We start from the raw sequence: 24,058 nt of genomic DNA, 5'->3' as shown, positions 1-24,058 counted from the left end.
CTAGGGGGCACAGCCTCAAAATACGGAGGAGCCAATTTAAAACCGAGTTGATAAAAAATTTATTCTCCCAGAGGGTTGTGAATCTGTGGAATTCTCTGCCCAAGGAAGCAGTTGAGGCTAGCTCATTGAATGTTTTCAAGTCAAAGATAGATAGATTTTTAACCAATAAGGGAATTAAGGGTTACGGGGAGAGGGCGGGTAAGTGGAGCTGAGTCCACGACCAGATCAGCCATGATCTTATTGAATGGCGGGGCAGGCTCGAGGGGCGAGATGGCCTACTCCTGTTCCGAATTCTTATGTTCTTATGATCTCAATAACCCGTGTATGTGGGCTGGAGATAAATATCCGGTATAAATATTGAATAAATCAGCTTTGTTTCAAACACAGTGTGTCGAATATTTGATTTCTCCATAATCAGAGGAGACTAGTTGATGTTCTGTTACCCACTGTTCCATTTTAGGGCTTTTTCTTACTCTAACTTATATCACTTCTCAACTAGTTCGCCTTCTGTCATATCAAACCTCAAAGTTGTTCCGTTTGAGTACATGACTTGTGGTTGTAGTAGGCTTAACTGCAGTGTCTCACTTTAAACTCAGCTACAATCCTTTGAACAACCCCGTTATTGAACTGTCTTGCATAACATTTGAAATCCGTTATTTCTGTATCAGTTTACCCGTTTTTGGAACCGATTTAATTTAAAGAACTCATCCGCACATTTTGCATGTGATAGCCTGTGAAATATTCTAATATTTGTAATTGCCATTGTCACAATCTCCGTTCCCTAGCCACTGACTCCCCAACTCTCCCCAACTTCTGTCTGATGCTGAACCAGACTGTTCGCAACCTTGGTGTTATACTTGACCTTGAAATAAGTTTGTGACCATATATCTGTAGCATAACTAAGATTGCTTATTTCCACCTCTGGAACATCGCCCGTCCACACTATTGCCTCAGCTCATCCACTGCTGAAGCCCTCATCCATGCCTTTGTTACCTCTGGACATGACTATTCCAACGCACTCCTCCCACATTCTACCCTACATAAACGAGAGTTGATCCAAAACTCGGCTGCCCATGCCTTAACTCGCAACAAGTCAAGCTCACCCGTCACCCCTGTTCTTGCTGACCTGCATTGCCTTCTGGTTAAGCAGTCAGTGGGTGGGGATTACTCTGTATCTGACCCGTGCTGTACGTGCCCTGGGAGTATTTGAGGCAGGGTAGACGGAGCTTTACTCTGTATCTAACCCATGCTGTACATGCCCTGGGATACTGTAGACTGTGGTTTACTCTGCATCAACCCTGGTATTGTTTGGGACAGGATGGAGTGAGATTTACTCTGTATCGAAGCCGTGCAGTACTGGTAGTCATGAAATCAGTGGTAGAGAAAATGTTAGAATTGATTATTAAGCACGTGGTAACAGGGCACTTCGAAAGTAATAACAGGATTGGGCAGAATCAACACGGATTTATGAAGGGGAAATTGTACTTGACAAAACTGTTAGTGTTTTTTGAGCTTGTTGTTAGTGTTTCAGGCAGCGGGGTAACACCCATTTGGAATTTTGCATTCCTTACTGCGACTTTTGATCAGCTCACGCTTTCTGGAGTTTACTACTCAGCCTTTCTTGCCCTTGTTCCTTCATTTATCCTCTTTAGTTATTTTCATTATTTTGAATTATTTTGTTTAAGAGTATGATCCTTTAGGTTCTAGTTTCTTCTTTTTTGGTAAATTGGATTCTCTGATGCCCTCTGTTTATTGTGTCTGGACCACTGGGCTGTGTGTGTCGTTTTGGACACTGATGCAATGCTCTGTATATAGATTAAATCTGGGGTGGGGTTAATATGGGTAATACACGTTCTGTTCGAGCTTTCTCTTTTTAGTTGTTTGGGTATTCTCCTGTCCATTATTTGCTGTATCAGAGCTGCTGTGGCTTTGTGTGTCATTCTGGACACTGACACCTTGTTCTAATTTTATTCTGGATACTGGTGTATCATTCTATTTCTAGGGTTAGGGCCTTTGTTGTTTGGCACAGTGGGGTAATGTTCCTTTGGAACTTTCATGGAAGTGTTTTATTAATAATTAAATTGATGGTAAATTGAGATTAACCAAGAGATTACATTGATGAAACATAGAAACATAGAAACATAGAAAATAGGTGCAGGAGTAGGCCATTCGGCCCTTCTAGCCTGCACCACCATTCAATGAGTTCATGGCTGAACATTCAACTTCAGTACCCCATTCCTGCTTTCTCGCCATAGCGATAAGATTGGATTGTATATATATACAGTCCCTCTTTAGGGGTTGTTGGTTTAGGAAGGGTTATTTTTTAGGGGGGGTGGTTGGGTTTTCAGTTAAAATTGGTTATTCGGTGGGATGTTAGTTCCTTACTCTGTATTCAATTGATATTTGTGGAGTTAGGGAACGTAAGTAAGCCAATTGTATTTTTTGGATTTATTAATAATATTATTACCGGTGTTTTAAGTTAGGGATATTGTTAGCGTGAATGTTTTCTCAGAAGAATCACTCAACACTCAGAGTTGGTTGCAATGCCAATGCGGCCTTTATTTACACTAGCGGGGAGGAAGCCTCAGGACTGGATCCAGGCACTTCTCTCCGCCGAACAAAGAAACTCATCGATATTTATATGTTTTACAATAGTTCTTTACAGTTACTCAGCCCACTTCGGCTGGACACAATCCAATCATAACGATTATAGATTACATATAGGTTTCTTTAACCCAATAGAATTCCCCTGATACCTCAGGAACTGCATGTTCGGTTTTTGTCAGCTCGGGCTGATTAATGACCTCGTTATGTGAGGCAGTTCTCCCCTTATCTCTGTTACTCGGGCTTCGGCTGTGTGAAATCACTGGTTCATTTTAATTATCTTGTATCCAAGGCATTCCTGGTAGTGGGCCTCACAGGGTCATTGCTCGGTCATTGCTCGGTCAGCCCCAGTTCATTACTTGACTAACGGGGTTCCCATCATGCTTGGGCAGCCATTTTATATGTGGTCGCTTTAAACTTATATGAGTTTAGATATATTCAGCAGGTGCCTAATGCCTAGTGTTTTGATATATTCAGCAGGTGCCTAATGCCTACAACAATTCCCTCCTTTCGGCAAAGGGACTAGTCCTAGTCCCCCTTTAACCGACCGCCCTACTTTTATTAGATTTTGTGCACGGCCCGATACTCCCTGCCTCAACGTGCTGGCCAGTCACGCGGTTTCAGGAGTCCCGGTTGCTTAAATCAAATTGACAAAGGCCAAATCCTCCTGCCCCTTTATTAGACAGGCTTGTTTAGTATTTGGGGACCGGTCATGGGTCCCTTTTCGTGGTGCATGGTGCCTGCATGCCTGGCAGGCCATTATGCCCCATGTTATTACTAAGATCAATTGTATCCCGACCAGTATGTGTGAAATTATTCGAATCCAAGGATGGATGTTCACATTTATTCCCCAGTCCCAGACCTTTCTCCACCAACTCTGACTTTGTAAGTCTACATCGATATCTTCTTCCAGTACTTTGATTTTAGTTTTCAGTTGGTGGTAGAGCTTTACGGATTGACCCACCCTGAGCCTCAATTCTCGTAATACTTCGGTTAGATGTGGGTTAGGGACCTGATCTGGCTCGTCATAATCCTGCAAATGATCATGGAGCTGATCGGTTACCTCAATAACTTCAGACTTCCGGCGCCTAACCTGGGTGATATGTGCTTGCCCGATCGTGACAGGTCGTAGTGGTGTAAAGCAAAAGTTTGGCTGTGGTATAGGGCACTGCAGGTCATTATACTGGTATGAACGCTCAGTAGTAGAGACGCAGTATCTTCCTTTCCCTCCGTAGCCTGCCCTCGCAAAGTACATTTGTGCGGGCACTATTTCTAGTACACACCCGTCGGTTTGGTTAAACCCGCACTCGTCTAGCTCACCTCGGCCTACCGGGTGAGGGCATACTGTGATCTCCCCCCTTTGCTTGCATTCTGTTAGGGAAATTCCGGTAAGTATGTTGTTTCGACGAACGGCGGAGGTGGTGGTCAGATAGTAACGTATGGAGACATTTTCCCGTATTACTCTGATATTCTCTAGTTGGTACAGGGGGAACAGCCCTGAGTCCGACGTGGCTATAGGGATCATCAGGACTATCCCTATCCCAGTATTCCTACCCATCTGGCAATCTGGAATTGCTGGGTATACTCGGGTCAGTCCCTTCAGAGTACAATTATCCAGTGTCCCCCTCTGGTTAGCCAACTGAGCCAAATGTGAACTGTCTATCCAATCGGGTACTTCCCCGCGTTAGATCTGGTCGAGATTGTGGCGGATCTGTCCCACCATGCACAGACCATAAGCGTGACAGAGTTGCCCCTGTCTTTGCTTTCCTCTATCTTCTTTTTCTCTATCAATGAGGTGATTGATGGTTTTGGCATGAGCTTCCAGGACTGAGATGCCATCCAACTGGATTTCGGCACCCTCTTTTCCTAGGTTGGCTTGGTCTTCCTGGTTTTGCTCCACCCTCTCTAATAACCCCTTCATCACACCTCTAAGCTGTTCCACCCTCTCATTTAACCCTTGTATATCTATCGAGTTTACTACGGAGGTCCCTGTATTGAAACCGGTAGCAACATCATTAACTATTCCCCTCTTTATCCTGGAGGCTGACCCCTGTCCTCGGAATCTACTGGCACCCATTGCATCGGCAGCCTGCTGCATTACAACTTTACTTAATACATTGTACATCTTCCTAGACTGTTCTGTACAGTATTCCAGCATCTGGATGCCTGAAATATTGATCAGGACAGGCACAATTTCATGTTTAACATTATCATACAATAATTCCCCTTCGTTGTACATTACAATCCCATTCTCTGGTTCCTTAGTAGTTATGGGACAAGGTAGTTCCTCGGGCAATGTAGTGGTTCTTATGGGGCGCGGTGTCGGAGGGGGTGAGAAGCATACATACAATGATATTGCAGCCGCCCCCACCTCCTCGTAGTACCCACACAGCCCCACTCCCTTTTTGTGGATGACTGATTGCTGGGACTGTCCCGGAGGCGCACAAATTATGCCGAAAGTACATTCATCGGGCCCTTTGACATCCCTCCGTTTAATGCAGCTGCTCCTTATACCCGTGGAGCACTGTACACATACCCGGTTCTTATTAGGATTTACTTGTAACCATGCATTAAAATAAGTCCTGTCCTTGCTCCAATCCTTGGCTGCTGGGATGCACATTCCATCCGTTAAATTAAACAAGACTCCATAGTTCATGTAGTTGTTTATTTCCTGAATGCGCTGCAATCCATTGGTATCATCCAGTGTTTGCATGGGTCTTGAGGTTCCCAGTATCATGAGTCCCCAGTGTCGAAGTCACCACTGCGGTCCCATCTTGGTGAGTGTTTTATCTGAAAATTTTAAACAGATAGCCTGGTCATCACCAGGTGTTAGGTTCTGGTCTACTTGTGACACTGTCACTCTGTGGAATCGAAGGTAAGGATTAGGTTAACCATATTCTTTATAGTCGTACCATCTCTATCACTTCATGTCCCTGTCTGGGCTGCCGTCGGTTTTGCGTTTGAGCCTGCTGTGCTCGAGCCTGCACAATGACCCATCTAAATATTATCCAAACTCCAATCAACACTAATGCCACCATTATTCCTCCAAACATCGCTGTCTGCTTTACCGTTAGGTTGGGTTTGTGGACTACACCTACCCACCGTGGGGTACATTGGCTCTATTGCCATAGGTGATGGTGCTATGGCTGCGCACTGCACTATCCGTCTAGTCCCGTTTTTTTTAAAAACATCTCTTCCAGCCTGTTTATCTTAGCTTTTAACTCTTGACCAGCTAGTTCCATTTTATTTTTATTCTGAATATCCCACCATTTCCTCTGTCTGTCAGGTGAGTCTTCTTTATTTTATTAAGAAATCCAAATTAATAATGTCCAGTATAAAACAGCTGTCAATGGAAAGGGTTAACTCCTTTACAGGTTTGTAAGAAAGCCTGATGTCATTACGTGACTTCACGTAATCATCCGAAAAATTCTTTATTTTTAAGTCTTTGTGTCTTCAAAACTTGCTTAGAAATTAGGAATCCTTTAAACAGCATAAATTAGTAAAGTGGTCATAATAAAAATCTTCTCATCAGGGAAGACGGCATTTTAGAGTAAACTCCAATGTTTTCTTAACTTCTAATTCAAGTACTTGCCAAAGAATTTAAAAAAAAATTGATTTAAAACGAGACCACACATTTTGAATAGCAATTTTGTTTACTGAAATTCAATTTTTAAAAATTTTTTAAATTTCTCTCTCAGCACAAAATCTAAACTTCTGTGCCAGTTCCATTTTGGAAATCTTTTCAAACTGCATTGAAACTTTCTCATAATTTAAAATTCGAATCCATGTAGAGTGTTTTTTACCTCTTCCAATTTTTTTTCCTTCTAATTAAACCAATATCTTTTTCACAGCAAACATCAACTAGTATTTAGTAAGTTATGTCTTTTTTCATCACAAACACATTTGTTAATTTAAAATCATTTGTTTACTTTCAAAGTGGCGTCTTTATCTTTTTCTTTTCTCCATAGCTTTAAGGGTTTGAGGGCTGCTTTTCGTTATCTCAAAATGCTCCAGTTTCAAAGTCGTTAAAATATCTCTTCTAAACTGCTAAAGCTTGCTGTTTTTAACATTTTTCAAAAGTTCCTTTTACACCTTCGCAGATAGCTCACCACTCGCCCAGGAGTTTGACCTGATCAGATTTAATTTAATAATTTTTTTTTTGAATCCACCTCAGTATTTTCTGTGCCTTCTCTGAATATCTCAAAATCCCAATTCAAACTTTGTAATTTAAAACCCTTGTTTTTTTGAGCTAGAAGCTTTCTTAAAAGGCATTCTTTATCTCAATCCGAGACTAAATTTATGTCTTTCAACCCAATGTAATCAATTTTTTATCTTTTGCTCAACAAACCTATCATTTGTACATTTCCTAGCTCCGTAACTTATCATCCGAATAAATCCACACCTGCGTTTCTAACTTAAAATGTCTTAAAACTTCCCACATACAGGACAACAATACAAAGGGTTAGCTAAAATAAACAGACACTTGCATTCCTCTTCCAACCAGGCTTTCAGAAACATGACAACATAAAAATTCATTCCACAGTCACAAAATCACACAGGGACTCTCACTCAACGACCAGACATTTACAACAGTCTCTCTTCTTTCCTATTAATTGTTTTGGCCGGCTCTATTTTTGGATCCATGACCTTTCAGGGAATTCGTAGTTTTATCTAAATAATTCCTCACATAACTTTTGTAGTGGACTACCGGTATTGGTTTTTCCGTTCCTTCACCCACCATTCCCATTGGGCTGCTGGCAGGTCCTGAGGATCCCATCCTGCTCTAATCATTTTCTCGATTAGTTTCTTTTGCTTTTCCGCCAGTTGGCGGGTAAGGGACCCTTCTGATTCCCACTCGAGTTTATCTGCTTTATCTGGCCATTCCTGGGTAGGACTAGAACCGTTAGGAATCTACTCTCAGAGGTTTGCCTTTTACCTCGCACAACTTGTAGTAGACCGTCTCTGGGCTGCTGCCAGGTCACAAGTCTGCTGTTACACAAACTTATACAATTCTTAAAACGCATTTAAGCAATTCCCGCAGTGCTCTACGTATCCTTAACGACTACCTACCACCGCTCTGCCCGTTGGTCCGACCCTGTTCACAGGTTTGGATTCCGTTAGCCAATGTACACCGCTTGGTTCTACCCCGGGGTATATTTCAAATCACACTACTGGGTCCGGAAGATGTCTCTCGGTATCACGATCCCACGGTCCAAGTGTGTTCCCTTGGTTCCTGGTCATCACGTGGGACAAAAGTCCTCTTAATTCAGACTCAGGCTAGGCGTTTGAGATATTAGACCGTCTCCTCGTGTCAATCAACTGGCTTCCACCTTCCGCACCCTTTATAATTAAAAATCATTTTTTTTATACTCACCCGGGTTTTTCCAAGGGCGTCCAGCGACTCTGGGAAATCCTGCCAACTATGCCACTGTTAGTGTTAGTGTTTTATCAGAAGAATCACTCAACACTCAGAGTCGGTTCCAACGCCAATGCGGCCTTTATTAATGCCAGCGGGGAGGAAGCCTCAGGACTGGATCCAGGCACTTCACTCCGCAGAACAAAGGGTTTCATGGATCTTTATATGTTTTACAACAGTTTACTACAGTTACATCATATAGATTATAAATTCAAATAGACCAATAGATAGAGTTAGTTTTTAAACATAAAGTGGCTCATGTGTTGCTAAGAGATGTGTTGCTAAGAGATGTGTTGCTAAGAGATGTATTGCTAAGAGATGTGTTGCTAAGGGATGTGTTGCTAGGAACGACTCATGTTCCAGGCCCCCCTTATCTTACTGTCCTTGGGTGCTGTCTTTGGTAGCCTCCTTATCTTAATCCTGTTACAGAGCCATATTGTCCTTACTTCCACCAGAACATTTAGTCCTGAGGCCTGGCTGATTAAAGACACCTGCAGAATTTGCTTGTTATTCCTGTGTGTGGGAAACAACAATTATCAGTTTCCAGGAATGCGGTCTAATTCAGCGAACAGAAATCCATTGAGGCTTCACTGGTAGCCATTTTATGATACAAGTTCCATATAGTTCTAACCTTATACTACAGGTGCCGTTGCCCTAGGGTGCCTAATGCCTACAACAGGGAGGGTTTAAACTAATACAGCAGGGGGATGGGAATCTATGCAGGGAGACAGAGTAAAATGGGGGCAGAAGCAAAAGGTAGAAAGGAGATAAGGAAAAGTGGAGGGCAGAGAAATCAAAGGCAAAAATCAAAAAGGGCCACGTTACAACATAATTCTAAAAGAACAAAGAGTATCAAAAAAACATGCCTGAAGACTGTGTCTCAATGTGAGGAGCATTCATAATAAGGGGCAGATAGCTGTTAATGGATATGATGTAATTACAGAGACATGGCTCTAGGGTGACCAAGGCTGGTAACTCATCATCCAGGGGTATTTAATATTCAGGAAGGATAGACAGAAAGGAAAAGGAGGTGGGGTAGTGTTGCTGGTTAAAGAGGAGATTAACACAATAGTAAGAAGGACATTAGCTTGGATGATGTGAAATCTGTATGGGTAGAGCTGCAGAACATCAAAGGGCAGAAAACGCTAGTGGGACTTGTGTACAGACCACCAAACAATAGTGGGGAGGTTGGGTATGGCATCAAACAGGAAATTAGGGATGCGTGCAATAAAGGTACAGCAGTTATCATGGGTGACTTTAATCTACATATAGATTGGACTAACCAAACTGGTAGCAATACAGTAGAGGAGGATTGCCTGGAGAGTATAAGGGATGGTTTTCTCGACCAATATGCCAAGGAACCAACTAGAGAGCTGGCCATCCTAGACTGGGTGTTGTGTAATGAGAGAGGATTAATTAGCAATCTTGTTGTGCGAGACCCCTTGGGGAAGAGTGACATTAATATGGCAGAATTCTTCATTAAAATGGAGAGTGACACAGTTAATTCAAAGACTAGGGTCCTGAACTTAAAGAAAGGTACCTTCGATGGTATGAGACATGAATTGTCCAGAATAGACTGGCGAATGATAATTAAAGGGTTGATGGTGGATAGGCAATGGCAGACATTTAAAGATCACATGGATGAACTTCAACAATTGTACATCCTTGTCTGGCGTAAAAATATAATGGGAAAGGTGGCTCAACACTGGCTAACAAGGGAAATTAGGGATTGTGTTAAATCCAAAGAAGAGCCATATAAATTAGCCAGAAAAAGCAGCACACCTGAGGACTGGGAGAAATTTAGAATTCAGCAGATGAGGACAAAGGTTTTAATTAGGAGGGGGAAAATCATCACCATAGGCAGTCCCTCAAAACGAGGATGACTTGCTTCCACGCCAAAAAAGGATGAGTTCACAGGTGTTTCAATAAAAGACCTAATATTCCAGGTCCTGAACTACATCCTGAAGGGAGGAAGATGCCTGTGCATGGATTTTTTTAACGTGTGGTGGCCGTTGCACAGAAGCCACCACATGGGCTTGACAGAGCTAGGTCTTGGTCCAGTGGCGAGGATTAACCAGGATGACTGGAGACCAGTTCTGCTGCATGGACCTATTGCGCACACATATCGCAGTGTGGGCTGGCCCTTGCTGCCCTTGGGCCCCTGGTCCCGAACTCACACCTCTCCTGGGCCCCAATCACGTCCCTCATCGCTCCTTCGCACCGACCTCGCTGCTCCTGCTGCACTGACCCACCCTCCAATCATCAACCTGGACCTTGATGACGTCACTCTTTGCTGCCTTTGCAGCTCGCGCTGCTCCCTGAAGCTGCATGCCTCCACGCTGCTCCCTGGGCCGAACGCTGCTCCTTTTTTGGCCCTGACCTGCCATAACATACCTCGATCTTCCAATATAACATGGACAGGGTATCCGGTCATTTATTACATTGCTGTTTGTGGGAGATTGCTGTGTTCAAATTGGCTGCCGCGTTTCCCACATTACAACAATGACTACACGCAAAAGTACTTCATTGGCTGTAAAGCATTTGAGACGTTTGGTGGACATGAAAAGCGCTATATCAATGCAAGTCTTTCTTTCTGAAGACAAAAGCAAAATACTGCAGATGCTGAAATCTGAAATAATAACAAACTGCTGGAAATCTCAGCAGGTGAGGCAACATCTGAGAGAAAAAATAGAGTATGAGAGGAAGCTTGCAGGAAACATAAAAACTGACTGCAAAAGCTTCTATAGATATGCGAAGAGAAAAAGATAAGTGAAAACAAACGTAGGTCGCTTGCAGTCAGAATCAGGTACATTTATAATGGGGAACAAAGAAATGGCAGGCCAATTGAACAAATACTTTGGTTCTGTCTTCACTAAGGAAGACACAAATAACCTTTCAGAAATATTAGGGGACCAAGGGTCTAGCAAGAAGGGGGAACTGAAGGAAATCCTGATTAGTGAGGAAATTGTGTTACGGAAATTTATGGGATTGAAGGGCGATAAATCCCCAGGGCCTGATAGACTGCATCGCAGAGTACTTAAGGAAATGGTCTTAGTAATAGTGGATGCATTGGTGGTCATTTTCCATCATTCTATCGACTCTGGATCAGTTCCTATGGATTTAAAGGTAGTGATTGTAATATCACTTTTTAAAAAGTGAGCGAGAAAACCGAATTAGTTAGCCTGACATCAGTAGTGGGGAAAATGTTGGAATCAATTATTAAAGATGTAACAGCAGCGCATTTGGAAAGCAGTGACAGGATCGGTCCAAGTCAGCATGGATTTATGAAAGGGAAATCATGCTTGACAAATCTTCGAGAATTTTTTGAGGATGTAACTAGTAGAGTGGACAAGGGAGAACCAGTGGATGTGGTGTATTTGGACTTTCAAAAGGCTTTTGACAAGGTCCCATAAAAGAGTTTAGTGTGCAAAATTAAAGCACATGGTATTGGGGGTAATGTATTGACGTGGATAGAGAACTGGTTGGCAGACAGGAAGCAAAGAGTAGGCATAAATGGGTCCTTTTCAGAATGGCAGGTAGTGACTAGTCGGGTACCGCAAGGTTCAGTGCTGGAACCTCAGCTATTTACAATATACATTAATGATTTAGACGAAGGAATTGAATGTAATCTCTCCAATTTTGCAGATGACACTAAGCTGGGTGGCAGTGTGAGCTGTGAGGAGGATTCTAAGAGGCTGCAGGGTGGCTTGGACGGGTTGCATGAATGGGCAAATGCATGGCAGATGCAGTATGATGTAGATAAATGTGAGGTTATCCACTTTGGTGGCAAAAACATGAAGGCAGAATATTATCTGAATGGTGACAGATTAAGAAAAGGGGAGGTGCATTGAGATCTGGGTGTCATGGTACATCAGTCATTGAAAGTTGGCATGCAGGTACAGCAGGCGGTGAAGAAGGCAAATGACATGTTGGCCTTCATAGCAAGAAGATTTGAGAATAGCAGGGAAGTCTTACTGCAGTTGTACAGGGCCTTGGTGAGGTTACACCTTGAATATTGTATACAGTTTTGGTCTCCTAATCTGAGGATTGACATTCTTGCTATTTAGGGAGTGCAGCAAAGGTTCACCAGACTTATTCCTGGGATGGCAGGCCTGACATATGAAGAAAGACTGGATCGACTAGGCTTATATTCACAGGAATTTAGAAGAATGAGAGGGGATCTCATAGAAACATAAAATGCTGACGGGATTGGACAGGTTAGATGCAGGAAGAAAGTTCCGGATGTTCGGGAAGTCCAGAACCAGGGGTCACAGTCTAAGGATAAGGGGTAAGCCAGTTAAGACTGAGATGAGGAGAAACTTCTTCACTCAGAGAATTGTGATCCTGTGGAATTCTCTACCACAGAAAGTTGTTCAGGCCAGTTCGTTAGATATATTCAACAGGGAGTTAGATGTGACCCTTACAGCTAAAGGGATCAAGGGGTATGGGGAGAAAGCATTGAATGGTGGTGCAGGCTCGAAGGGCCGAATGGCCTACTCCTGCACCTATTTTCTATGTTTCTATAACGGGCAAAAATCTGGCAGATGGACCATAATGTGGTAAAATGTCAGGTTATCCCCTTTGGTAGGAAAAAGAAAAAACAAAATTATTTAAATGGGGACTATTGCAAAATGCTGTAGTACAGAGGGATCTGGAGGTTCTTCTACATGAAACTCAAAAAGTTAGCATGCAAGTACAGCAAGTAATCAGGAAGGCAAATGGAATGCTGGCCTTTATTGCAAGGGGGATGGAGCATGAAAGTAGGGAAGTCCTGCTACACCTGTACAGGGTGTTGGTAAAACCACACCTGGAGTACTGCGCACAGTTTTGGTCTGGACTTGTCTCTATGCCCCTGCCGAGGGGATTGCTGCACCAGACGGGAGGGGCAACATTTGGGGACACGGATTACCCACCAATTCCCATTCCCTTTCCCTTTCTTTCTGGTGGATAATGGAGGGGCCACTGTGTGTAATGTGCAAGACAGTAAGAATTGTCAGCCAGCTCTTTCTAATTGGATATTTTATTCAGTAGAAACTTTCACACACGATTGCAGATTTTGTACCAAAGATCAATTTAGGATTAAAGTAAAAGTTCATAATTTTATTGCAAACTAACTTTCTGTTGAGAGTTGCTGAATTAAGGGGAAAGATAACAGACAGCATTTCTTAAATGGACACTGCAGCCCCGAGAACACAATCAGCAATATATCCAGAATATTAAAGTCCAGCCCAGTTATAGGGTTATTAACATCAGGAACAAACCCCAACTGTCACAATGAACATGGATCTGTCGGGATGTGATTAACAGCAGCAATAACAGCAGATTCTAACCCCTGCAGTCACTTGTGAACTCGCTGGTGTCTCAGCAGGTTGGATGACTGAGTGAATCGCTTCCCACACACGGAGCAGGTGAATGGCCTCTCCCCAGCGTGAATTCGCTGGTGTGTCAGCAGGTTGGATAACCGAGTAAATCCCTTCCTACACTCAGAGCAGGTGAACGGCCTCTCCCCAGTGTGAACTCGCTGGTGTTTCAGCAGGCCAGATGACTGAGTGAATCCCTTACCACACACAGAGCAGGTGAACGGCCTCTCCCCAGTGTGAACTCGCTGGTGTGTCAGCAGTTGGGATGAACAAGTGAATCCCTTCCCACACTCAGAGCAGGTGAACGGCCTCTCCCCAGTGTGAACTTGCTGGTGTTTCAGCAGTTGGGATGAACAAGTGAATCCCTTCCCACACTCAGAGCAGGTGAACGGCCTCTCCCCAGTGTGAACTCGCTGGTGATTTACAAGGCTGTGTGACACATTGAATCCTTTCCCACACTCAGGGCAGGTGAACGGTCTCTCCCCAGTGTGAAGTCGCTGGTGTGTCAGTAGATTGGATGACGTAGTGAATCCCTTCCCACACTCTGAGCAGGTGAATGGCCTTTCCCCAGTGTGAACTCGCTGGTGTTTCAGCAGGTTGGATGATAAAGTGAATCCCTTCCCACACTCTGAGCAGATGAATGGCCTCTCCCCAGTGTGAACTCGCTGGTGTGTCAGCAGGTGGGATGAACAAGTGAATGCCGTCCCACACTCGGAGCAGGTGAACGGCCTCTCCCCAGTGTGACTGCGTCGATGAATTTCCAGCTCAGACGGTGATCTGAATACCTTCCCACAGTCACATTTCCACGGTTTCTCCATGGTGCGGGTATCCTTGAGACCCTCTATGGTTGGACGATGGGTTGAAGCCTCGCCCATGCACACAACACGTTTACAGTTTCTTCGTGTTTTAAATGGTGCGATGTTTATTCAGGCTGTGTAACTGGCTAAAGCTCTATCCACAGGCAGTGCACTGGAACACTCACTCAGGTGTGTGTGTCTCGGTGCTTTTCCAGTCACACTGATGTTTGAAATCTTTTCCCACAGGCAGAACAGACAAACATTTCTCCTTCCACTTTCAAAGGCCGATGATATTCAGGTCCTGATGAATCGATTGACTCCGTCAGATCTTGATGTGATGTTTGGTTTATGTTTCCTGTCTGAAAATCTCCCCTTCTAATATTCTGTGAAAGGAGATAACAAAACTCATCACTGTCAGTACAAGACAGAAATTCAGAATAGACACATCCAGTTTCCATAGAACATACTTTCCTCTCTTGTTCTTCCAAAGCTGTAAATCCCTGTCCCACACATTGTCCCTCCTGCTGTGCTGAAATCCAAACCATCGCACATTTCTACACTGTTTCTCCTCCACTCCCAGTTTTCACCACCAATTCTGGCTGGGTTCAGGTCTACACTCACTGGTTCTCCTCCCTCTCCACCCCTGAAGGTGCTGACTCTGGCTGGGCCCAGATCCACATTCACTGGTTTCCCTCCCTCTCTTCCCCCAAAAGTGCTGACTCTGGCTTTGAGGAACAGGGTGAATGAAGGGGAACCAGTGGATGTGGTGTATTTGGACTTCCAGAAGGTATTTGACAAGGTGCCACATAAAAGGTTACCGCACAAGATAAAATTTCATGGGATTGGGGGTAATATATTCGCATGGATAGAGGATTGGTTAACTAACAGAAAAGAGAGAGTCGAGATAAATTCTCGGGTTGGCAATCAGTAACTAGTGGGGTGCTGCAGGAATCAGTGTTGGAACCCCAACTATTTACAATCTAGATTAATGAATTGGATGAAGGGACCGAATGTAATGTAGCCCAGATGGGAGGAAATGCAATGTGCGAGGAGGACACAAAAAACCTGCAAAACGACATAGACAGGCTCAGTGAATGGGCAAAAATTTGGCAGATGGAGTATAATGTTGGAAAGTGTGAGGTTATGCAGTTTGGCAGAAAAAAATTCGAAGAGCATATTATTATTAAATGGAGAAAAATTTGCAGTACAGCGGGACCTGGGGAGTCCTGCTGCATGAAACACAAAAGGTAAGTATGCAGGTACAGCAAGTGAACAGGAAGGCCAATGGAATCTTGGCCTTTATTGCAAAGGGGATGTTGTATAAAAGCAGGGATGTCTTGCTACAGTTATACGGGGTATTGGTGAGGCCACACCTAGAATACTGCATACAGTTTTGGTTTCTAAGAAAGGATATCCTTGCTTTGGAGGCAGTTCAGAGAAGGTTCACTAGGTTGATTCCGGAGATGAGTGGATTGACTTATGAGGAAAGGTTCAGAAGGTTGGGCCTCTACTCATTCGAATTCAGAAGAATGAGAGGAGATCTTATCGAAACATGTAAGATTATGAGGGAGCTTGACAAGGTGGATGCAGAGAGGATGTTTCCACTGATAGGGGAGACTAGAACTAGAGGGCATAATCTTAGAATAAGGGGCCGCCCATTTAAAACTGAGATGAGGAGGAATGTCTTCACTCAAATGGTTGTAAATCTGTGCAATTTGCTGCCTAAGAGAGCTGTGGAAGCTGGCTCATTGAATAAATTTAAGACAGAGATAGACAATTTCTTAACCGATAAGGGAATAAGGGGTTAGGGGGAGCAGGCAGAGAAGTGGACCTGAGTCCATGATCGGCTCAACCATGATCGTATTAAATGGTGGAGCAGACTCGAGGGGCCGTATGGCCTATTCCTGCTATTTTTTCTTATGTTCTTATGCTGACTCTGGCTGGGTTCAGTTCTACGCTCACTGGTTCCCCTCCCTGATGGTGCAGACTCTGGCTGGGTTCAGTTCTACGCTCACTGTTTCTCCAGCCTCTGCTTCCTTGATGGTGCAGACACTGGCTAGGTTCAGTTCTTCAATCACACTTTTCCCATCCTCTGCTCCACTAAAGGTGCTGACTGTGGCTGGATTCAGTTCTCCACTCACTGGTTCTCCTCCCTATCCTGTCCTGAATGAGCTGGATTTGGCCAAGTTCAGTTCTACACTCACTGGTTCGCCTCCCTCTCCTCCCCTGAAGGTGCTGACTCTGGCTGGGTTCAGTTCTACACTCACTGGTTCCTTTCTCTCTCCTCCCCTGATGGTGCTGACTCTGGCCAAGTTCAGTTCTACACTCACTTGTTCTCCTCCCTCTCCCTCCCCTGATTGTGCTGACTCTGGCTGGGTTTAATTCTACAATAACTGGTTTCATCTCTCTCTCCTCCTCTGAAGTGCTGGCTATCTTAGACCTTGTCCTGTGTAATGAGATAGGATTAATAAACAATCTCCGAATAAAGGACCCTCTTGGAATGAGTGATCATAGCATGGTTGAATTTCAAATTCAGATGGAAGGCGAGAAATTTGGATCTCAAACCAGCGTTCTAAGCTTAAATGATGGAGACTACAAAGGTATGAGGGCAGATTGGGCAAAAGTGGACTGGGAAAATAGATTAAAGTGTAGGACGGTTAAAGTGTAGGGCCAAATTACAGCAAAATTCTAAAGGGGCAAAGTGTGTTAAAAACACAAGCCTGAAGGCTCTGTGCCTCAATGCGAGGAGTATTCGGAATAAGGTGGATGAATTAACTGCGCAGATAGCAGTTAGCGGATATGATGTAATTGGTATCACGGAGACATGGCTCCAGGGTGACCAAGGCTGAGAACTCAACATCCAGGGGTATTCAACATTCAGGAAGGATAGACAGAATGGAAAAGGAGGTGGGGTGACGTTGCTGGTTAAAGAGGAAATTAACGCAATAGTAAGGAAGGACATTAGCTTGGATGATGTGGAATCAGTATGGGTGGAGCTACGGAATACCAAAGGGCACAAAACGTTAGTGGGAGTTATGTACAGACCACCAAACAGTAGTAGTGAGGTTGGGGACAGCATCAAACAAGAAATTAGGGATGCGTGCAACAAAGGTACAGCAGTTATCATGGGCGATTTTAATCTACATATTGATTGGGCTAACCAAACTGGTAGCACTGCGGTGGAGGAGGATTTCCTGGAGTCTTTTACGGATGGTTTTCGAGACCAATATGTCGAGGAACCAATTAGAGGGCTGGCCATCCTAGACTGGGTGATGTGTAATGAGAAAGGATTAATTAGCAATCTTGTTGTGCGAGGCCCCTTCGGGAAGAGTGACCATAATAGAATTCTTTATTAAGATGGAGAGTGACACAGTTAATTCAGGGACTAGGGTCCTGAACTTAAGGAAAGGTAACTTCAATGGTATGAGACGTGAATTGGCGAGAATAGACTGGCGAATGATACTTAAAGGGTTGACGGTGGATTGGCAATGGCAAACATTTAAAGATCACATGGATCAACTTCAACAATTGTACATTGCTGTCTGGAGTAAAAATAAAACAGGGAAGGTGGCTCAACCATGGTTATCAAGGGAAATTACAGATAGTGTTAAACCAAGGAAGAAGCATATAAACTGGCCAGAAAAAGCAGCAAATCTGAGGACTGGGAGAATTTTATAATTCAGCGGAGGAGGACAAAGGGTTTAATTAGGAGGCGGAAAATAGAGTTTGAGAGGAAGCTTGCTGGGAACATAAAAACCGTCTGCAAAAGCTTTTATAGATATGTGAAGAGAAAAAGATTAGTGAAGACAAACGTACGTCTCTTGCAGTCAGATTCAGGTGAATTTATAATGGGGAACAAAGAAATGGCGGACCAGTTGAACAAATACTTTTGTTGTCTTCACGAAGGAAGACACAAATAACCTTCCGGAAATACTAGTGGACCGAGGGTCTAGTGAGAAGGAGGAACTGAAGGAAATCCTTATTAGGCGGGAAATTGTGTTGGGAAATTAATGGGATTGAAGTCCGATAAATCCCCGGGGCCTGATAGTCTGCATCCCAGAGTACTTAAGACAGTGGCCAGAGAAATAGTGGATGCATTGGTGATCATTTTCCAACAGTCTATCGACTCTGAATCATTTCCTGTGGACTCGAGGGTAGCTAATGTATCACCTTTTTTTTTTAAAAAGGAGGGAGAGCGAAAATGGGTAATTATAGACCAGTTAGCCTGACATCAGTAGTGGGTAAAATGTTGGAATCAATTATTAAAGATGAAATAGCAGCACATTTGGAAAGCAGTGACGGGATCGGCCCAAGTCAGCATGGATTTATGAAAGGGAAATCCTGCTTGACAAATCTAGAATTTTTTGAGGGTGTAACTGGTAGAGTGGACAAGGAAGAATCAGTGGATGTGGTGTATTTGGACTTTCAAAAAGCTTTTGACAAGGTCCCACACAAGAGATTGGTGCGCAAAATTAAAGCACATGGTATTGGGGGTAATGTACTGACGTGGATAGAGAACTGGTTGGCAGACAGGAAGCAGAGTGTCGGGATAAACGGGTCCTTTTCAGAATGGCAGGCAGTGACTAGTGGGGTACCACAAGGCTCAGTGCCTGGACCCCAGCTATTTACAATATACATCAATGATTTGGATGAGGAAATTGAGTGTAATATCTCCAAGTTTGCAGATAACACTAAGCTGGGTGGCAGTGTGAGCTGTGAGGAGGACGCTAAAAGGCTGCAGGGTGATTTGGATAGGTTAGATGAGTGGGCTAACGCGTGGCAGATGCAGTATAATGTGGATAAATGTGAGGTTATCCACTTTGATGGCAAACACACGAAGGCAGAATATTATTTGAATGGCGGCAGATTAGGAAAAGGGGAGGTGCAGCGAGACCTGGGTGTCTAGGTACATCAGTCATTGAAAGTTGGCATGCAGGTTCAGCAGGTGGTGAAGAAGGCAAATGGTATGTTGGCCTTCATAGCTAGGGGACTTGAGTATAGGAGCAGGGAGGTCTTACAGCAGTTGTACAGGGCCTTGGTGAGGCCACACCTGGAATATTGTGTTCAGTTTTGGTCTCCTAATCTGAGGAAGGACATTCTTGCTATTGAGGGAGTGCAGCGAAGGTTCACCAGACTGATTCCAGGGATGGCTGGACTGACATATGAGGAGAGACTGGATCAACTGGGCCTTTATTCACTGGAGTTTAGAAAGATGAAAGGGAATCTCATAGAAACATATAAAATTCTGATGGGACTGGACAGGTTAGATGCAGGAAGAATGTTCCCGATGTTGGGGAAGTCAGAACCAGGGGACATTATCTAAGGATAAGGGGTAAGCCATTTAGGACTGAGATGAGGAGAAACTTCTTCACTCAGAGAGTTGTTAACTTGTGGAATTCCCTACTGCAGAGAGTTGTTGATGCCAGTTCATTGGATATATTTAAGGGGGAGTTAGATATGGCCCTTATGGCTAAAGGGATCAAGGGGTATGGACAGAAAGCAGGAAAGGGGTACTGAGGTGAATGATCAGCCATGATCTTATTGAATGGTGGTGCAGGCTCGAAGGGCCGAATGGCCTACTCCTGCACCTATTTTCTATGTTTCTACGAACAGTGGCGTACATTTAAGGAACTATTTCACAACTCGCAAGAAAAATATATTCCAGTGAGAAGGAAAGGGTGTAAAAGAAAAGACAGCCATCCGTGGCTAACTAAAGAAATAAAGGATGGTATCCAATTAAAAACAATGGCATACAAAGTGGCCATAACTACTGGGAGGAGAGAAGATTGGGAAGCTTTTAAAAGCTAGCGAAGAATGACTAAAAAAATTATTAAGAAAGGGAAGATAGATTATGGAAGTAAACTAACACGAAATATAAAAACAAATAGCAAGAGTTTCTACAGGTATATAAAAAAGAATGGCTAAAGTAAATGTTGGTCCCTTAGAGGATAAAACCGGGGAATCAGTGATGGGGAACATGCAGATGGGAGAAAATCTGAACATATATTTTGTATCTGTCCTTATGGTTGAGGACACTAAAAATATCCCAACAGTGGATAGTCAAGGGGCTACAGCGGGAGAAGGAACTTACCACAATCACAAAGGAGGTGGTACTCGGTAAGATAATGGGACTAAAGGCCCCTGGACCTGATGCCTTACATCCTAGGGTCTTAAGAGAAGTGGCTGCAGAGATAGTGGATGCATTGGTTGTAATCTATGAAAGTTCCCTGGATTCTGGGGCAGTCCCAGCAGATTGGAAAACTGCAAATATAATGGCCCTATTTAAAAAAGGAGGCAGAGAAAAAGCAGGAAACTATGGACAATTTAGCCTAACATCTGTGGTTGGGAAAATGCTGGAGTCCATTATCAAGGAAGCAGTAGCGGGACATTTGGAAAAGCATAATTCAATCAAGCAGAGTCAGCATGGTTTTATGAAAGGGAGATCATGTTTGACAAATTTGCTGGAGTTCTTTGAGGATGTAACGAGCAGGGTGGATAAGGGGGAACCAGTGAATGTGGTGTATTTGGATATGTAGAAGGCATTCAATAAGGGGCCACCTGAGAGGTTACTGCACAAGATAAAAGCTCACAGGGTTGGGGGTAATATATTCGCATGGATAGAAGATTGGCTAACTAACAGATAACAGTGTCTGGATAAATGGGTCATTTTCCGGTTGGCAAAAAGTGACTAGTGGTATGCCGCACGGATTAGTGCTGGGTACCAACCATTTACAATCTATACTAATGACTTGGATGAAGGGACCGAGTGTAATGTAGCCAAGTTTGCTGACTACACAAAGATTGGTGGGAAAGGAAATTATGAGGAGGATACAAAAAATCTGCAAAGGGATAGACAGGCTAAGTGAGTGGGCAAAAACTGGCAGATGGAGTATAATGTGGGAAAATGTGAGGTTATTCACTTTGGCAGAAATAATAGAAAAGCAAATTATAATTTAAATGGAGAAAAATTGCAAAGTGCTGCAGTAGAGAGGGACCTGGGGGTCCTTTTTCATGAAACACAAAAAGTTAGTGTGCAGGTACAGCAAGTAATCAGGAAGGCAAATGGAATGTTGGCCTTTATTGCAAAGAGGATAGAGTATAAAAGCAGAGAATTCCTGCTACAACTGTACAGGGTATTGGTGAGGTCACACCTGAAGTACTGCGTAGTTTTGGTCTCTGTATTTAAGGAAGGATATACTTGCATTGGAGGCGGTTCAGAGAAGGTCACTAGGTTGATTCCGGAGATGAGGGGGTTGACTTATGAGGATAGGTTGAGTAGGTTGGGCCTATACACATTGGCGTTCAGATGAATGAGGGGTGATCTTATTGAAACTTATAAGATTATGAGGGGGCTCAACAAGGTGGATGTAGAGAGGATATTTCCACACATCAGGGAAACTAAAACTAGGGGACATAGTCTCAGAATAAGGGGCCGCCCATTTAAAACTGAGATGAGGAGGAATTTCTTCTCTCTCGGGGTTGGAAATCCATAGAATTCTCTGCCCCTGAGAGCTGTGGAAGCTGGGTCATTGAATATATTTAAGGTGAAGATAGACACATTTTTGAGCGATAAGGGAGTAAAGGGTTATGGGGAGCGGACAGGGAAGTGGAGTCGAGTCCATGGTCAGATCAGCCATGATCTTATTGAATGGGGAGCAGGCTCGAGGGGCCAAATGGTCGACACCTGCTCCTATTTCTTATGTTCCAGACAGTTGCCCCTCCACTCCCAGTTTTCACCACCGATTCTGGCTGCGTTCAGTTCGACACTCACTGGTTCCCCTCCCTCTCCTCCCCTGAAGCTGCTGACTCTGGCTGGGTTCATTTCTACAATCACTGTTTCCCCTCCCTCCCCTGAAGGTGCTGACTCTGGCTGGGTTCAGTGCCAGACACTGACATCATTCACTTTGTTCCTGCACCAAGATGGCCGCGCATGCGCTGTGCTACTCACTGAATATCGATGGCAGATCACTGAACCTGACCTCCTATACCAAAATGTCCGCCGTTAGACTAGGCCTGTGACCGGGAGAAAGCCCCGAAGCTGCAACTGCCGATAGTCCGGTTATTATTCCGGGCTTACGGCGGGCACCGGTTGTTTATGAAGCCTCCCCGGCTCCCCGCTGGTCCATTACTCCGCTCTGTACCGATGAAAAGGACACTTCTCTACAGCCTGCCCACAACGTGTCTCCTCCGCCATTACACGCACCGCGCATGCTCCAAGCACAGCCAGAACTCGCTCCTGCGCACTGAGCTCCTGTAGTCTGGGTTCGACACATTCCTCCCCCGCGGGGCATGCTGGGTACATAAGACCATGAGAAATAGGAGCAGGAGTGGGCCACCCGGCCCCCCCGAGCCTGTTCCCCATTCAACAAGATAATGGCTGGTCTGATCATAGAGTCAGCTCCACATAACCCTTTACTCCCTTATCGCTCAAAAATCTGTCTATCTCCGCCTTAAATAAATTCAATGAACCAGCCTCCACTGCTCTCTGGGGCAGAGAATTCCACAGATTTGCAACCCTCCAAGAAGAGAAATTCCTCCTCATCTCAGTATTAAATGGGCTGAGGAGAAAGGCTGCACTTGTGAATAGAACAGGATTTACTGTGGTTGCATTGGGTACTGAACCATGCTCATTCTAGCAGCTCTTGTTCGTTTCTGATGATCTTAATAACCCCTATACCTGAGCTGGAAATTAATACCCTGTATAAATGTTGAATACATTATCTGTGTTTCAAACACAGTGTTTCGAATATTTGATTGCTCCGTGATCACAGGAGACCAATTGATTATCCATTTTAGTGCTTTTTCTTAATCTAACTTATATCACTTCTCACCTCGTTTGCCTTCTATCATATCAAACCCCAAACTTGTTCTGTTTGAGGTCCTACAAGACGAATTTAGGGAGCTAGGAGCTAAATTAAAAAGTAGGACCTCAAAGGCAGTAATCTCAGGATTGCTACCAGTGCCACATTCTAGTCAGAGTAGGAAGTGCAGGATAGCTCAGAAGAATACGTGGCTTGTGGAGTGGTGCAGAAGAGAGGGATTCAAATTCCTGGGTTACTGGAACCAGTTCTGGGGGAGGTGAGACCAGTACAATTGGTGTGCACCTGGGAAGGATCGGTCCTAGGGAGAGTGTTTCCTAGTGCTGTTGGGGAGGGGTTAGACTAGTATGGCAGGGGGATGGGAACCTATGCAGGGAGACAGAGGGAAGCAGAATGCAGGCAGAAGCAAAATATAGAAAGAAGAAAAGAAAAGTAAAAGTGGAGGGCAGAGAAACGCAAGACAAAAAGCATAAAGGGCCACATTACAGCAAAATTCTAAAGGGGCAAAGTGTGTTAAAAAATCAAGCCCGAAGGCTCTGTGCCTCAATGCGAGGAATATTCATAATAAGGTGGACGAATTAACTGCACAGATAGCTGTTAACGGATATGATGTAATTGGCATCACGGAGACATGGCTCCAGGGTGACCAAGGCTGGGAACTCAACATCCAGGGGTATTCAACATTCAGGAAGGATAGACAGAATGGGAAAGGAGGTGGGATGGCGTTGCTGGTTAAAGAGGAAATTAACGCAATAGTAAGGAAGGATATTAGCTTGGATGTTGTGGAATCAGTATGGGTGGAGCTACGGAATACCAAAGGGCAGAAAACGCTAGTGAGAGTTATGTACAGACCACCAAACAGTAGTAGTGAGGTTGGGGACTGCATCAAACAAGAAATTAGGGATGCGTGCAATAAAATTACTGCAGTTATCATGATTGACTTTAATCTACATATTGATTGGGCTAACCAAACTGGTAGCAATGCGGTGGAGGAGGATTTCCTGGAGTGTATTAGGGATAATTTTCTGGACCAATATGTCGAGGAACCAACTGGAGGGCTGG

The 24,058-nt window shown here is 44.1% G+C and overlaps 1 pseudogene; it reads right to left on the bottom strand.

The window, feature by feature from the left end:
* LOC139254489 (zinc finger protein 850-like) overlaps window positions 1-22,363 on the bottom strand; it is a 38,794-nt pseudogene extending 16,431 nt beyond the window's left edge.
* Window positions 22,364-24,058: the final 1,695 nt, after the last annotated feature.

This window comes from Pristiophorus japonicus, unplaced genomic scaffold (genome assembly GCF_044704955.1).
Source record: "Pristiophorus japonicus isolate sPriJap1 unplaced genomic scaffold, sPriJap1.hap1 HAP1_SCAFFOLD_553, whole genome shotgun sequence".
NCBI classification, from domain to species: Eukaryota; Metazoa; Chordata; class Chondrichthyes; family Pristiophoridae; genus Pristiophorus; species Pristiophorus japonicus.
Note: the sequence above shows the minus strand (reverse complement) of the source record. Positions and strands in the feature narration are given on the sequence as shown.